A 17,916-nucleotide genomic window follows, 5' to 3' on the forward strand; every position below is an offset into this window, starting at 1 on the left:
GCAGTCGGAGGATAGCTGGCACTGGCCTTCTTGCACAATGCCAGAAGTCAGAAAGATGCTATCCATTTTATGAAGAAAAACTAGAAAAACATTGCTCATTGGCCCTCAGACAGGACATAGAAGCTAGTGGCTCACCTGTGGGTAGAAAAAGAGATGAAGCATGGAATCAAGAGAGGATTCTGACAAGATAAAAATGACTTAAGCATGTGTATCTGTTATCTTTTGCTATATAACAAAACACTCTAAAACTTAGTGGCTTAAACAATAACCACTTATTTAGCTCATAATTCTGTGGATCAACTGGATTCTTAAGGTAAAAATTACTGGAAAAGTTAACTGGCTCAGCTAATCCCTGCTGGGCTTGCTCATACATCAACTGATGTGTCAGCTGGTGCTTAGGTGATGGTCTCATTGACATGTCTGTCAGTGAGTAGGCTGTCAGTTAGGGCAACAGGGGTGACTGGGCCATGTGTGCATCTCATTGTGCTGGAAGTTAATTCAGGCTTCTATACACAGCAGGAGTGGAGAGGCTCCAAAAAAGCAGCAAAAGAGGAAGCTACAAGGACTCTTGAGGTCTAGGTTCAGAGCTTGCAAAATAACCCTTAGCCAATTGGTCAAAGCCTGTATTAAAACAAGACCAGATTCAAGAGGGGAGACAAAAGGCCCTACCTCACAGTGGGAGGAGATGCAAAAAGTTGTAGCCATTTTGCAATTTAACACAGCACGTTAATAAAGAAAAGAAAAAAAAGAGGCAGTTTACTTAACAGTGAAGCCAAAGAATTGATGGCCATTGAAACACAAAGTGAAGCTGACAGAATACAGAGAACTGTAAATTTGGTACCAAATAACAACCAAAGAAACTTGGAAACTGAGACTTAAGGACTTTTTAAAAAGAGAATTGGGGCCATGGAAATAGCATACAATATATCCTTACTACAGAAACAATCACTATGAAAAGCCTAAAAGGGGTTGACTAAACTGCCACTTTAAAAATAAAACCTGACTCTTCTAGCTAAGTTAACTCAAGGACTTCATTCACATAATGCTATCAAAGTTTACTGGATTACTTATTAATATTAGCATGCTCGGAAATATCCTACCTTAGCATTATATTGTATGAATAAATTAATTTCAATGATATTTCTTTTACATTAATTAAAATTGATAACACTTGTTTTAGAAAAGACAGGTGAGTCACTATAGCAGGTTCACCGAAAATAGAAGATACAGTACCTTGGTTTGCGAGCATAATTTCTTCTGGAAACAAACTACTCACGTTGCAAGACATCACACGTTTACCAAGTTAAAATGTATTAGAAATGTTTGCTCATCTTGTGGAATACTTGTAAACCAAGTTACTCGCAATCCAAGGTTTTACTGTATTTCAATGCCATTTTCCTTTCAATTTCAATTATACCAAAACATTTCAAATTGATCTCACTTGACCATAAATAAGCAAAAAAATCACAAAGTAACAGCTTTATATTAACTGAACATAGTAGCTTCAAAGCTAGATAACTGAATAATTTTGCATTATTTTGAAAAGTATAAACAAGGGTTTACTTTGCTAATTCTATTAAGCAGATATCACTATCATATTTTGAAATATTTTTTTAAATTCCCTCACTCAAAAACACATTTCATTCAAAGATCTAATTATGTTATCTTTAAGTCATTTATCTCAATGAAATAAAGCTGTAGTGTAATATCAAATAGTGGGGTTATGAGGTTAAGAATATGGGCAACCCAGGCTACCCAGGTTGAAATTCTAGCTCCACCAGTAAGCTATGTGACTTAGATATATCACTTCACTTCTTTGTGCCTCAGTTTCCTCATATGTAAAACTGAAATAATAAGCTATATGATCAGGTTATGATTAATTTTAACTGAGTTAATACATGTAAAGTGCTCAGTACAGAGCCTAATCACATAATATGCATGATATAAGCATTAACTATGATTCTTATTAGAGTTATTCTCCTGTTATATAGAAAAAGCCCTGGATTAGGGCTTATATTCTAATTCTGCCACTTGTTACTTCTGAGCAATTTACTGGACTTCTTAGAGACTCCTCTATTTCCTTGCCTGTAAAATGATGGACTCTGAGGTCTCTTTTAATTTGAGAATCTCTAATTTTGTTGCAATGTATTAAGAAGAAAATCTACAGGTACTTCTCCTCATTAAATTAGTTGCTCATATCATCTTTTTCCCTTGCTTGTTCTGAAATTATTTTTTTCTCCCTTAACATCTCATTTCTTTTCATTCATTTTAATATTTACTAATTTTCTTCAGAGTCACCAGCTCCATTCTTTCTTATTTTTCTCAGGTGACAGTTTCCTAGGGGCTTAATACAACTGTATTCTTACTTACTTCTCACTCATACCATTTACTATAATTTCAATCCAGTGATGATCTGCCACTTTATGATGGAATAGTAACATGAACAACACATTTTTATAGCATTTTAACGTTCATTCTCCCATTTAAGTCTCATAGTCATCACTCTGTAAAAGATTATCAGACTCAGAAAAAGAATGTGATTTGACCTATAATGTACAGAAACAGGACATAAACCTAGGGTAAAAGCCTCAGAATTTTTTGTGTGTGTTTTATTCCTTATTGTTTCCTTATTTTACTAGGATGAGCATGAAATTAGTTATCAAGAGGACCTAATTTTGAGCACCAACTTTGATACTTATTGTTTGACCTCGTATAGGATATATCACCACTCTGAACCTCAGTTTCTCCATTTATAATAATGATAACAAGACGTTTTGTAAGAATAAAACAAAAAATGCTTTATAAAATCTAAGAGGGTATACTTTTTTCAACACCTTGTACTTTCCAAAACCTGTCTATTTCTGGTTCACTGCATAACTATATTTTCTCCCCTTGGCCCATGTAGCATAGGACTATATCAGCTTTTACTCACTGTTCTCAGACCACCTAGTTCTCAGACTCTTTTCCTTCTTTTATCCATAGAAGAAACATTCTATGTTTGGAAAAACCAATTGCACTGAACAGAGGAAATAAAGTTATTCGAAAATGTATTGAACATTAACTACACGTCCGGAACTATGAACCAGAAAATAATATATGGAGAGAAAGAAGAGACCTATTAATATGGGAGAAATATCATTAAAAGTAGAAGTCTGAATAATTGTGCACCCATCTACAAGAATCTGAGAGATCTTTTTCCTTCTCTTTCTACTCCTTGAATTGTAACTCCTTTCACCTCCTCTGTTGGATAGAGGAAGAGAGCAAAGAGAAGAACGAGGAAAAGCTGGGTTCGGTTACAAAGGGTACACCAGGGACAATGGGATAAAATATGGTATCTAGAAGTCTACAGCACTCCGAACATTTCCAGATATCCTACACAAATCATCAGTAACTAAGAAACAGCGAAGAAAGAGAACAAAAATGACTAAGCGTGTACAACTTGCAGTTATTGTTTGAGGTTCATACAAGTACATTATCACATTTTAACATCTGCACAATCTTGAGAGGTAGGCATTGTTCTTTCCCTCAACAAATATTTACTGGGCACCTATTCTTTGCTAGGCACTGTTTCAGGTACTTGGAATACATTAATAAACAAAATAAATAGATGAATATCCCTGCCTGATGAAGCTTATTTTAACAGGAGAAAGACAATAAACAAGTAACTCAATATGTAAATTAAGAAATATGTTAAATGGCAATAAATGCTATAAAAATAGAGCAAGTAAGGGGAAATAGGATTATGGCTATATATAGGGAAAGCATATATGGGGAAAGAGAGGAGGCTGTAATTTTAATTACAGTGGTTTGAGAAGCTGACATTTAAGGCAATTGTGTGACTCCTGGGGGCCACTAGAAAGTTCTGAGCAGAGAAGTAAAATATTTTACTTATTTTATGAAGGAATGACTGGGCTACTGTGTTGAGAAAAGGAAGTAAGGGGGCAAAAAGGGCAACTGAGATACAAATTATGAGGTTACTGGAGTAATCCAAGAGAGAGATAATAATGGTTTAGACTAGAGTGGTAGCAGTAGGGGTAGTGAGACATTGAGAATTTTAAATGTATTTTCATATTTGGAAAGTAGAGCTTGACAAATTGATTAGGGGAATAAGAAAGAGAAGAACCAAAGGTGACTCCAACTGGGAAAATGTAGGAGACATTTACTGAGCTGACAATTACTGTGGGAAGAGCAAGTTTTGAGCAAGGAATCAATCGTTAATTTGGTTTGAGGCATATTAATTATAAGATGTTAATCAGACACCCAAATTGCTATGTGGATATATATGGGTAATATGCATATAAGTCTAGAATTCAAGAGAGGGGTCTTAAATGGGGTTATAAATATAAATTTGGGAGATGTCAGGATATAGTTGGTGTTAGAGCCATGGTCATCAAGGAAGTGAATGTAGATAGAGAAGAGAACCAAAAACGGATACTCCAACTTTTAAGAGGGTGAGGAGAGGAAAAGGACAAGTGATAGAGGAAGAAAGATTTTTTTTTTTAAAAGCATAATTTCCTGGAAGCCAAGTGAAGAAGGTATATGTGAGAGGGAATGATCAACTGCATCAAATGATGCTAAGTCAAGGGAGATGAGTATTGAGAAATTAACTTGAGATTTAGCAATGTGAAGGTCACTGGTAACCTTATCAAAAGTAGTTTCAATGCGATGATAATGGCAAAAGCCTAATTGTATTGGATTTAAGAGGAAACAGGAAGAATGAAATTGAACTCAGTGAGCATAGACAACTCTTTCAAGGAGTTTATTGCAAACAAGAAACCAAAAAAAGTGTTACCTGGTAAGGCAAGTAGGGCCAAGTAAAAGATGTTTTAAAGATAGAAATAGCAGTAGGTTTTGTCTTCTTACAGCAATGATGCAGCACTGAGAAAGCTTTATGACACAGTGAGAGTGGAGAAATCCTGGGGCAATGTCCTTAAGTAGGCAGAAAGAAATAGAATCTAATGCACAATGGAAGAATTGACTTTAGAAAGGTAGAAAATAGCTGAGAATACACAGTACAGAGATTGGAGATATTGGTACATGGGTAGATATGGTAACCGGTAGATAAGGTCAGAGGAGTTTATGCATGTTCCCTTCTGATTGCCTCAATTTTTTCAGTGAGGTAGAAAGCAAAATCATCAGGTGAGGACAAGACCGCGGTTGAGATACGGCTAGGAGATCTGATGACAGAAAACATGAAATAAGTCATCTAAGAGAAGAAAAAAACCAAATGATTTAGGAAAATATGATATGAATGCCAGGCAGTATTAAGAACTCGATGTTTGTGGTCATGAATTTGAAGTAAAATTAGTAAGCATGATTTTACATTTCCCTCTAGACACATATAGCTCCATAGGTACAGATTTGGAGTTGGACGAAGATTGGATTAACCTGGGTTTTAGGTTTTCCAAGTGAGTATGACTAAGTTAGAGTGAGGAAAAGATAGTTAAGGGTGTATGCCAGGGAGTGGAGGATACATGCTACAGATAGTGAAGGACCATAAAATTTAAGTTGGACAAAAGAGGAAATGATGACTCAAGAGACAGAGGGACAACTAAAATTGATCAATAAATCAATTATCTCTATTTTATAAATAAGACTTAAGTAAGTTGTCCAAATCACACAGCTTTTCAGTGACATAACTGGACTAGAATCTGAATCCAGGTGCACCTCATTCAAATCACTCTTTCCATAGTACCAACAGCACCAAGCTGTCTTGCAAATTTGATTTTCATTGGCAGGCCAACCTCCATCAGGTTAGACCTAAATCAAAATTAAAAGTTAGACAAAATTTTTCCTGGCCTCTTTCACCTCCCTCTTTTTCCATGTCCCAAATGCTAACTGTCCAAATTCACTGAGTCCTACCCTCCCCCAATCTGTACAAAATTACTCTCACTTTTCCCTACAAATGGACCCCTCTCATGAAAATCTGAAACCACTAAGAATTACTCTAATAGAAAAATACCTATAAATATAAATGACTAAATGAATTTAACCCTCTTCATGGGTATTGTCATTCTAACAGGGAGTCTGGTTAACCCACTTTAAACTCCACTGTGCAGCATATTAGGTAATATAAATTGAGTTGGATCAAGAATTTTTTGTTCTTGATTTTTATTATTTCTAGCATTCTCTTCATATATATATATATATATATATATATATATATATATATATATTCTTTACAAAATCCCACAATTCTGATTTTTATATTCTCTCAGAGAATGAGAAAGTGATGACACTATACGCCATGGATCAGACCCAAATTTGTGTTAAAGATATTTTATATTTAGAAATGTAAATTGAACCTTATAGAAAGTCTGGAACTATGTGGCAAAGCAAGAATAAATATAGCCATTTTGAGGGCTTTTCTATTATGAGTAAATGGTTGAAAAGACAAAGGTCTTATTTGTATTTCTGTGAAATCTCTTTTTTTCCTGTTATAAGAACAATGTGTCCCAAATACTTGTTCTCTAGCCTGGATCTCAGAATTAGAAGATACATGGAGCAAGAGCAGAGCTACTGCCAACCTTCAGCTAATATGTAGCAAGAGCAAAAAATAAACCTTTGTTGTTGTAAGCCCATGAGTTATTGGGGACATTTGTTATGCAGGGAAAGTCAGCAAAAGTTAATACAGCATGTGTTACTTTTGTAAAGAGAAAAACATAGATTTCACTGTTTTGATCTTTAAGGATAGCAGTTATTATAATACTTCAACAACTAAGACAAATTAGTGAATTGCACTCATATTTTTATGACATTAGAGAGTTTATTAAATAACAGGAAGCAGATAAAACTGAAATTCTAAAAAGAGAAGAGCCCTTCCTAGGTGAGTTGACAATCACCTGCTATTTCTTTCCTAGAAGCATTTAAAAATTCTGGGCATAGATTGAGAATTGAGATTGGCCTAGGCAAAAGGATTGGTGAAAACTGAAAGCAGCAGAGCTTATTAGTGTGGTGGACTGAAAACAAGAAAGCCCCAATGCAAGGCTAAAAGGAACACTTGCTGAGTTCTACAGTGATGCAGGAGGCTGGGGGAATGAGCTAACACAGCACAGTGAGATCTCCCTCAGTCTCATGGCACTTAGGAGGAAACTTGCTAGAAAAGGGGAAATAACCAAACGTATACATGACAGGCCTCCACCATCTGCCCGAATTCGAAGCAGTGTGAAGCAAGAGATCAAAGGGGAATACAGTCAATAATACTGTAATAACTATGTATGGCGTCAAATGGGTACTAGATTTATTGGGATGATCACTTTGTAAATTATATAAATGTCTAATCACTATGTTGTACAACTGAAACTAATATTGTATATCAACTGTAATTGAAAAATAGTTTTTAAAAAAACCTCCAAAGAAAGGAATTGAATCTCCTGAAGTGCTTAAAGACTGCAGAAAGGAAACTTGGCAGTCTTTCAATCAAAAACCGAGTAGGTCGGGGCCAGCCGAGTGGCGCGATGGTTAAGAACTCGCTTGGGATGCCAGAGGGCCCCGGTTCGGATCCCACATATGAGGGCCAGTGACGCTGCCATGGGGTACCGTGGGTTGCCATGGGCTACCGTGTGTAGCCAGCAGCCAGCGTGAGCGGCCAGCAGCCAGCGTGAGCGGCCAGCAGCCGGCGCCTGATCTGCCTCACCAGGGAAGAGCGCAATGACGGTGCCAACTTGGGCCAGTGAAGCAACATCCTCCACAACCAGATTGAAGAACAAAAATGACAGCAACTTGTCTGTTCCCCTTCCCTCAGTTCCCCAGCACTGTTCCCATCCCCCCAATTCCCCAATAAAAATCTTTAAAAAAAAAAAAACCGAGTAGGTCAAAGTTGACAAATGAGAGATGACTAAATCTTACTAAAACTGCAATCCAGACTGACCCTAATTAAATCCAGTTCAATTCCTAATTAAACTGAGGTGTCAGTACCTCACCCAATTGGCCCAATACTTGAAAAGGGGAAACATCTCTGGAGGAAGATATCTTCTTCAGCCTCTATAAAGTTAAATTATATACAATGTTCAGTATGTAATTAAAAGGGAAAAGGAAATTTTCCCAGATGGCAGCAAAGAACTGGAGCTCTTATTAGGTGTATAAAAATTTAAGATTGTTTTAATTTATGGTTGAACCATTATGTCATTTATGTTCTTTATCTCAGGTAGTATTTTTTGCCTTAAAGACTACTTTGAACTACTATTAATATAATCACTCTTTCTTTTCATCAGTACTTCTGTGGTTTATCTTTTTCTTCCTTTTGTTTCAACCTAGCTGTCCACTGACAAAAGAATAATGATTCATTCATTCAGTGGAATATCAGGCAGCAATAAAAAGAATGAACTGCTACATATAACAAGGATGAATATCATAGACGTAATGATAAATGACAAAAATCATTCTATGTATGTATGAATTTCAACAACAGGCTAAATTAATTCTTGATGATAAAATAAGAACAGTGACTTCTTTGGGGTGGCAGGGGAAGTCAATATTGAGTAGGAAAAGGCATGTAGGAAGATTCTGGAGTGCTGGAAATGTTCTACATCTTGATACGGGTGGCACTTACAAGGGTCTATACATATGAAAATTCATCATGTTGTACAATTAACATTTGTTCATTTTACTATATGCATTTATAACTCAAATTTTAAAACTTACAGTAGGTAATTCAAATGGGTATATATTTGTGACAGATCTTCTTACTACAGAGGATACACTGTATAATTTTTTTAAATATCCAAAGACTAGGAATAAGGTGGCCTAGGTTTTAGCCCTATCTCCATCATTTAAATGTGTAACCTTAAATAAGTCATTTAAGTGGGTCTTAGATTCTTAACCTACTAGAGTAGGTTAGTACAGGTACTCTTTAAAGTTCTGAGTCTTTGAGATAAACTGCTTAATTAAAAAATCAAATTCTCAACATTTCAAGCTACCAGATAGTCACGTAAGGCCTAAATGTAGCAAAACCAAGTTAGCTCTTATAATTCTAATTGAAGAAGCTTAGTCAGCTAAGGGCACGCTGCTGTTTATCCTGAATTCCCAATACCTATATTTAAGTTCATCTCCTTTAGCCTCAACGTTCTGGTGCCACCCTCTTCAGCAGCCAAGAAACCTGACAGCCAGATTACCTTTCCTTGCTTTTCTAAGGATGGGTTATTCATTCTTCCAGGCCCTGTTCAAACACCATCTTCTTTAAAATACCATCCCTCCTACAGCCATTCAGTCAAAATTAATTGCTCCTTCCTCTGTGCACCCACAGTATGTTGCTTATACTTCCATTATAGCTCTATTTCATTCGGTATTATAGTTCTTGCTGTTGTGTATGCAAGTGGGCCCTTTCCAGAGGAAGGATATACCCACTCAGCCAGCCAGGTCAGCCAAATCAACCCTGGAAAACAATTATTACAGATAGTAAGATCACCTTCATATTTGATTCTGTGTGAATGGTGGCCAAGTGAAATAGTAGATACTAAATGCTGCTGTCCCCTACTCAAAGCAAGAAAAGACTACAATGAATAGTCAAGATACTGAGCTAATTCCAGTCCTTACTTTAGCCTATTCTCCAGCAGAATAATGAAATAGCCAAAGGCAGATAGCTGAAGAAAGAAATAAATTAAGCCTGTAATGCAGAAACAAATTATTTATTAAATAATTAACAAATTATTTTATGTCCATATATAGATGACTAAGGAGGAGGCAAGTGACTTACTTGGGGATTATATATTCAGCATCCCTTTCCTGTTAACTGACCCTGCTCCTATCCACATGGTTGGTACAACATAACCTCTATCTCCAGATCACAAATGATTGGTCCTGGACAAAGTTCTCCCTCAAAAATTTTAGAAACACAACTACAAAAATAAAGTCAGTCCTTCTCTGAAATGCTAAAATGGGAAGATATAAACAACACAGGAGCTGTCAATGGCGTTGTTTTTTCCATTGTGAAAAGGCAGATCTGGTAAGAGAAAATGAAGCTTACAGAGTGAAACAAAGATAAGAAAGTCCTGAAAACTTTCAAACCCTGAGTCCAATATACCTAGAGCCTTATCCTGTATTTAGGTTTTGTGACATAGACACCCCATTATTCTTATTAAAAATTTCCCCTTTACTGAAGCTAGTTCGATTTGAATTGTCACTTGCAACTAAAACAATCGTGTGACAGGCTGGTACTCTGATGACCCCCGATTAAACATGCTTCCTGGTATTCCTAGTCTCTTCCCACTGTAACTCTGGGCTGGGCCTGTGACTATTTTGGCCAATAGAATAATGGCAGAAGTGAAGCTGTGCCAGTTTCAGGCCTAACCCTTAAATGTCCTATCAGCTTCTGCTTCCTATCACAGTGCTTGCTTTTGGAATACTTCTTGAAAACCTGCCATCACACCATGAGGCTAATGAATCAGCCATGTGGAAAAACCACATATAAGAGAACAAAGGCCCTGGACAACAGTCCTAGTCAAGCCTCCAGGTGACTGCAGCTATACCAAAACTCCAACCAATCCACCTAAAGCAGAATCACTGAGTTAATCCACAGATATGTGAAAGATACTAAATTGTAGTTTTAAGCCATTAAATTTTGTAGAGGTTTATAATGTAAATTTTAGCTAATATAAAAGTTCAATTCACATGCAGGTAACTTGGAATTATACTTTCCTAACATAGACTACGTATGTCTTAGGGCATGGATTGGACAATTCTGGCCCACCAACTGTTTTTACAAATAAAGTTTTATTGTAACACAGTCATGCTAGTTCATTTACGTATTGTCTGTAGTGGCCTTCATGCTACAAGAGCACAGATCTATGACAGAAATCATATAGCCCACAAAGCTAAAATATTTACTATCTGGCCCTTTACAGAAAAAGTTTGGTAAACCCCATCATACAATGCTTGGCGAGTGTTTTAATATATAAATGACTTAAAATGTAAATCTACTTTACAGCCAATTCCTCACACTTTTTTAAAGGACACTATAAATATTTAACATCTCCTTTTATTGTGCTTTGCTTTATTGTGCTTTCCAGATGTTGTGTTAGTTTTTTTTGTTTTGTTTTACAAATTGAAGGTTAAGACCCTACACCAGGAAAAAGATTACAACTCAGATGATGGTTAGCATATTTTAGCAATAAGGTATTTTTAAATTAAGGTATATACAACATTTTTTAAATATAATGCTATTGCACACTTAATATGCTAGAGTGTAAACATAGCATTTATATGCACTAGGAAACAAAAAAATTCATGTAACTTAATTCATTGTGATATTCACTTTATTGCAGTGGTCTGGAATAATATCCCACAATATCTCCAAGGTACCTGTCGTAGTTTTAGCCCAACACAATGCAAAGCTCATCACGTGGTACATACTTGCCATAGACTATGTTTGTGCCCTCACCCCGAAATTCATATGTTGAAACCCATTCCCCCAGTGTGATGGTGTTTAGGGGTGAGGACTTTGGGAGGTGATAAGTCATGAGGGTGGAGCCCCAGATATTCTCTCCCCACTTCCACAATGTTGAAGACAGAGAAAAGATAGCTGTCTACAGGAAGTAGGCACTCACAGGATATGAAAACTGCTGGTACCTTGATCTTGAACCTCCCAGCCTCCAGAACTGAGAGAAATAAATTTCTTTGTTTATAAGCCACCCAATCTATGGGACTTTGCTATAGCAACCCAAATGGACTAAGACAATATACTCAATTGGGTTGTACTGTTTGTCAACAAGTCAGGCTGCAGTCAGAATAACGTATTAATCATGGACAGGAAAACAACTGAGTAATAAAATCAGATCCACAACTATTTATCAGCGTAAAAGTTCCTACTATGGGGGTAGTGGTATCTCCATTTCAAGTTTCTCGTGTATTAGATATGACCCACTTCTGAACTGCATTAAAAATCAGAAAGGAATATTTCATTATGATGCATAAATGACATTTTTTTAAATTAATACTACTTCACAGACCCATCTGCAGAAAAAAATTGGAAAATCCAAGTCCAGTATTAACCTAAGTCAATGATTCTCAAACTTTCCTGCCAAAAATGATCTAAGGCAGACAGTGGTATTCCCCACTTCACAAATGAGAAAACTGAAGCTTAGAGAAGTTAAGTAACTCTGAAAAGTTCACTTAAGTATAATTTCAGGCAGTCTAAACCTACTATTCTGAGTACAGTTAAGTCCTCACTTAATATCATAGGTAAGTTCTTGGAAACTGTGACTTTAAGCAAAAATAATGTATAATGAAACCAATTTTACCATAAGCTAATGGATATAAACAAAAGTTAAGTTCCTACAGCATATTCCTGGTAATAAAAACGTCACCAAACTTCTAAGTAAAGACCTAAAACACTTATAATATTAACCATTTAAAACTGCACATCTTTGGGACATGGGAGGAAACTGGAGTACTCAGAAAAACCCATGCAGACATGGAAGATCCTGCAAACTCCACACACACAGTAGTCCCAGCCCAGAATTAATTTTTTTTTTCTCATCAATGTTATAATGAAATGATGTTGAACAAAATGATGTTATTTAAGGACCCGCTGTATCTGCATGAACTTAAAACAACATTGTTTAATGAAGGTGTATATGTCTTATTTTTACAATAGCTTTATCTAAACCATAACAGCAAAATAATCATAGCTTTTTGGGGGAGGAGTACTAACTTTGCTTTCCATATCTCTGGCATATTAAAATTAAAATTAAAAAAGAAAAAGGTAATACCTCAAAAATACCTCTAAATCACTATTATTCTTCAAAGCTCTATTGTGTGAATCACATAATCACACACTTACTTGTATATGTGTGTAATTTTTAGTCTAAATCTTAAGCATTTTGCAATTTGAACTCTCTGTAGCATGAGATATTGAATGAAATGAAATTGCACATATCATGCAGTGGAATTAATAGACATTTACTTCCATTTACACTTGGTATGAACGTCGGTGTCTTTTTCTAGCAATTTTTCCTGTATGAAGGAAAGCATTTCTGCCTACAACCATACCACCCTGAATGAGCCTGGTCTTGTCTGGGTACATGAAAGAAGTCAGCCTGCAACATACTCAGAAAAAGAAAGCACTAAAGTAAAATTATCGATAGACTCCATGATTAACACTAATTCCCTGATCACATCGCTTGAGTCCCTAAAGTCAGTTCCTCCTCTATACTCTGGCTATGTAAATTAATAAATTCCCCTTTTCACTTAAACTAACTTTGAGCTGAGAATATGTTATTTGCAATAAAAAGATCCTAATCCATCCATGTATATAACTAACTCAAGAAAGATACAGCTCAAAAGATCTTGTAAAAATTAAAAAGATACTACCAAATGAAGGTGAGAATATTAATTACAATTAGTACATCCTTTTTGAAAGGCAAACTTGTAATTTCTATCAAAATTTTAAAATTCATACCATTGACCCCCAAATTCTTATTGTAATTAATCTTACATTTTAAAAAAACCTCACAAATATACAATGATAAATGTATGTTATTATCTGTAACATCTGTCACAGTAAAAAATCAGAAATCTCAATGTCCATCCACTGAGGACTGATTAAATCATAACCTGTGATGAAATATAACAGAGCCATTAAAAAGAAAAATGTATATCTATGTGAACTAATAATTATATGCCAAGGAGTATACTGTAGTGGGTTAAAAGCTTACACCCTAGGGACAACATGGATTCAACTGGCAGTGTGGACTCTTATCTCAGTAATTTGAGTAAATTACTTAATCTCTGTTACAATTTCAACTGTAATATGGTGATACTATTATGAGGATTAAATTACTTAATAGGCTCTATACCAGGCTCTAGAAAAGTATTTTGTACTAGGGAAACTCTCAATAAGGTTAACTATTATTATTTTCACTAATATGAAAAGATGTCCAAGATATGCTGAAGAGAGAGGGAGGTGCAGTATACTACGTTTGAGCAAAGATCACAAACTCAAATGCCTATGGAGTGAGGCAAATTAACATATGTAGGTTATGTGGGAATTGTGGAAAACTGGAGAACGCAGGCCCTTATCTCCAGAGGACAGCCAGTCTAATCAACTATTGTCATGTGAAAAAGAGGGTGCTGTGTTGCTGAATCTTAAAAAGCTAAAAATATTGATTTATATGCAATGCCTTTTTTAAATGTTAGAAACATACTTTTATGTAAAAACATAATATTGGCCTAATGAAACATGTTTTCTGGTCAGTTATGGCCAGTGGTCTGACAATTTGCAAACTAATATAATGTCTGATTCTGTATGTGCATATTCAAATATATGCTTGTACATAGAAGAATAAACAAAATCTTAATAATGGTTAACAATAGGCAGACTGGGGCAAAGGTGGTGGGGTTTAATTTCACACTTTACCTTTCTGCACTGTTACATTTTTTTACAAGCACAAATACACCCTAATAACTCTTTTTAACTTTAATTAAAAATATGACTTGTCCCTTGCTGCCCTCACCCCACCCCATGCACCATGAGCAACCTGAAGCCAGAGAATGAACACATCACCAGCACCAGCACTGGCTCAGGCTCCGGCAGCACCCTGGAGGGAGGTCTGGACACTGTTCGTCAGTGTCCTCCCTGTGGACATTAAACCCAGAGAACTCTACCTGTTCCTCCAGCTGTTCAAGGGGTATGAAGGATCCCTGATAAAGCTCACATGGAGACAGGCTGTTGGTTTCATGATCTATGACAGCCAGGCAGAGGCAGGAGCAGCCAAGAATACATTGAATACGTATTCGCTTTGATCCTGAGAACCCACAGACCCTGAGGCTACAGTTTGCCAAAGCCAACACCAATTTGAGCAAGAACAAGCTAATGGCTACACCAAATCCCACCAGCACTCACCCTGCCCTAGGAGCACACTTCATTGCGCAGGACCCCTGTGACCTGATGGGGGCTGCTCTGATCCTCAAATCCCCAGAGGCTTGGGCCCCACGCCCTCTGTACACCACAGAGCTGACCCAGCCATCACACAGGCTGCTTTCACCTACCCAGCTGCCACTGTTGCTGCCATGACTGCCCTACATGCTCAGGTGCACTGGTACCCTTCCTCTAATACCACCCAGCAAGGTGGAAATATCTTCAGTTCTGTTAGTTCTTGAGTCTTGTTACTGCAGCTTAAAGCCCCTGCCCCACTGGGAAGGAAGCTGCCCTGAGCTTCCACTGCGCCCAGGCGGCCTGTGGAGAGCTGCTGCTTCCCTCCAAAGACTGTGAATTTTAAGCCTGACTTAGCGGACTGCTTCCTGTTTCCTTTCTCTCCTCTTCCTCAGCCCTGTTCGGGCCCCAAGCCCTTCTCCAAGGATTCATGGGAGGATTCAGGGGTCTTCTTGCTGGGACATCCAGACCCAGCTCGGAGGCTTCACTCGGACAGAGCAAGGCCTGACCTCTGGTCCTAACTTGCTTCTGTAGCTCCACCTCAAAGAAATGAGGCATTTGATTTTGCATGTTTTCTGGCATGAATTAAGACACTTAAACTTGTGTATATGTGCGTGTACAGTTTGTTCTCACATTGTGTCACCATAGCAACAAGTCCTGGCCACTGATGGTTCAGCACTCCTGGTTCCTTTCTCCACACCACACCCCTCCTCTATACCCGCTAGGCTTAAGTGAGGCCACAGCCCTGCAGCCACTTCCACCCAATGCCTCCACTCCCGGGCAACCCCCCCACTGTCAGTCTGAACAGCAATGACCACCCAATGTAGTGTTTTCTTTTTCATTTCAAATCAGGGTCCTCTGCTTCCTCATCCTCAGATGGGCCAAAAACTGTTAAGGCCATCCTTCCTCTGCCCCTTTTGCTCACCTCTCCACGGCACACCCGACCCTGCCGTTGCTCCTCATTCTTTCCAAACTTGGAAACCAACCAAAAAGTAAAAATAGTTTTGCACCCTGTGTAACCAAGTATTATGCATCATATAAGGTTTTTGTATGTATGTACAATTAATTATTAAAGAGACCTTGTTCGCCCTGTCAGATAAGTTTAATGTTTAGTTTGAGGCATGAAGAAGAAAAGGTTTCCGTTCTCCAGCCAATGAGCCTTTGTGTCAGGTGTTAGTTTAAGAAAAATGAGGGAAAAATTACACAATCTTTTGTTTCATGAGCACATCAGTGCTTTGCCTTTGGCCACAGCTGTGGCTGTCTTGCCGTTTTTTTCAGACTTGGGAGACAAGGTAGCTGTTGTAATTGCTGATCCTGTGAGAATGTGAAACTGGATAAGAAATGCAAAATAAAAAATCATCCAAAGGGGGAAAAAAAATATGACTTACGAATTTAGGAGCTTTGCCATTTGCGACTAAATTCAAATGTAACTTCTACTGCATGGATATTAATTTTATCAAAGCATAACTTTAAAAATTGGCATCAGGATCAAAATGTTCAGTATTGACTATTAAGTAGAGGGGAAAAGATCACTTTTTTATGTTTCATCCTTTTTATTAACTCTATTCAGTTTCTTGTTTCCAAACTATCCAAAAATTCTTAACCTGAATTAGACTTAAAAGAATTGTCAATTTCAATTGCACTTTTTTCTTAATGTTCTTTTTAAAAAAGGACTTAACAGTACATAGAGAATTAAAGGAAACATTTCATTTCTACTTAGCACCCAGACTGTACTTTCTTCCTTTCACAAGTTTCTGCATTTTTATTAACATTTTCGGCATCAGACAGATCCAATTAACCATGATCCTGAAATCTCAAAGTACACAGAAATAAGTAAATTAATAAGTAGTACCTAACTCATCCTCTGATACCCTCAACCCAAAAGTGAAAATACTTATTCTTTAGACCTCACTTCAAGTCTAACTAAATGTGATATCACATATAATTCTTAGCAAGGTTGTTAATGTGCTTCCCAAGGCTATAGCAGATTAGAAACTGGAAGGGGAAGGGCAAGTATGTAAAGTCACAACTGAAAAGCAAATACAATATAGAACAATACTACCACACTCCACAATAACAGATATTCAAAATAGAATATAAAAATAAAATTACTAAGAGTATAGTCAGACCTGTGCTTGAATTCTGGCATTGCCACTGGTATAATCTTGAGCAAGTTACTTAACTTCTCTACTTGTTAGGCAGTATAAAAGGAATAATATAGTACCTTGTAAAGGCTATAAGGATTAAATAACATATGCAAAGTGCTTAGCACAAACAGAACATATTTATACCACATATATAGGCCCAATAAATGTTAGCTATAATTACTTAAACATGATTGAATAAAAATAATTATATTATGTTCAATATCTTCCATTTTAGAAAGCAGGAAATGCATAATGGTTTGAAAATGTGTGTCTAAAGTAGCTTGACAGTTTTGGTGCTTATACTTATATACATCAAAAATAAAATACAGAAGTACTTTATTCCTTGAACTGCAACATAAATGAAGCATGAATTTGTCAATATCTCTTCATTAAATAGTATGTTGATGTTAGTGCTAAAATATAAGTTCCAAGAAGATAAGGACTTGTGTCTTATTCACTATTGTATCCCTCACTTGAGCACAGAGCCTGGCACATAGTAGGTGCTGAATATTAAATACATTATTTTCTTTGTTCCTCACATTAACCCTGTAAAGTACCGTATTTGCCGGCGTATAAGACGATTTTTTGGCCCTGAAAAATATGCCTCCAAGTGGGGGGTCGTCTTATACGCCAGGTACACTTCAGATAGACTGCCCATAGTGCTTGCCCCGTGCCATAGTGGCCTCCCGATGCCCGCCCACTTCATTCCACATACCGTTCAGGCATCAGCAGCGCTGCTGGGTGTATGCTCGGCTGTTATGCGATTTTGCTGTTATGCGATTTTACCACACTCGCAAAATCTACGGTACCAGTCTATAGAGTGTGTTTTCTTTAGTGAATTACCGGTATGTTTACCGGTAATAAACTTGCACTGTTTTATGTATATGTTTGATTACATAC

General features: G+C 36.9%; 1 protein-coding gene and 1 pseudogene across 1 annotated transcript in view; one reads left to right on the forward strand and one right to left on the reverse strand.

Moving 5' to 3' along the window:
- Positions 1–17,916, reverse strand: part of GPHN (gephyrin) — a 435,631-nt gene that overhangs the window by 409,392 nt on the left and 8,323 nt on the right. The window lies entirely within an intron of this gene.
- On the forward strand, positions 14,408–15,089 carry LOC109382078 (RNA-binding protein with multiple splicing 2 pseudogene; annotated as a pseudogene).

The sequence above is a fragment of the Hipposideros armiger genome, unplaced genomic scaffold, assembly GCF_001890085.2.
Source record: "Hipposideros armiger isolate ML-2016 unplaced genomic scaffold, ASM189008v1 scaffold_59, whole genome shotgun sequence".
NCBI classification, from domain to species: Eukaryota; Metazoa; Chordata; class Mammalia; order Chiroptera; family Hipposideridae; genus Hipposideros; species Hipposideros armiger.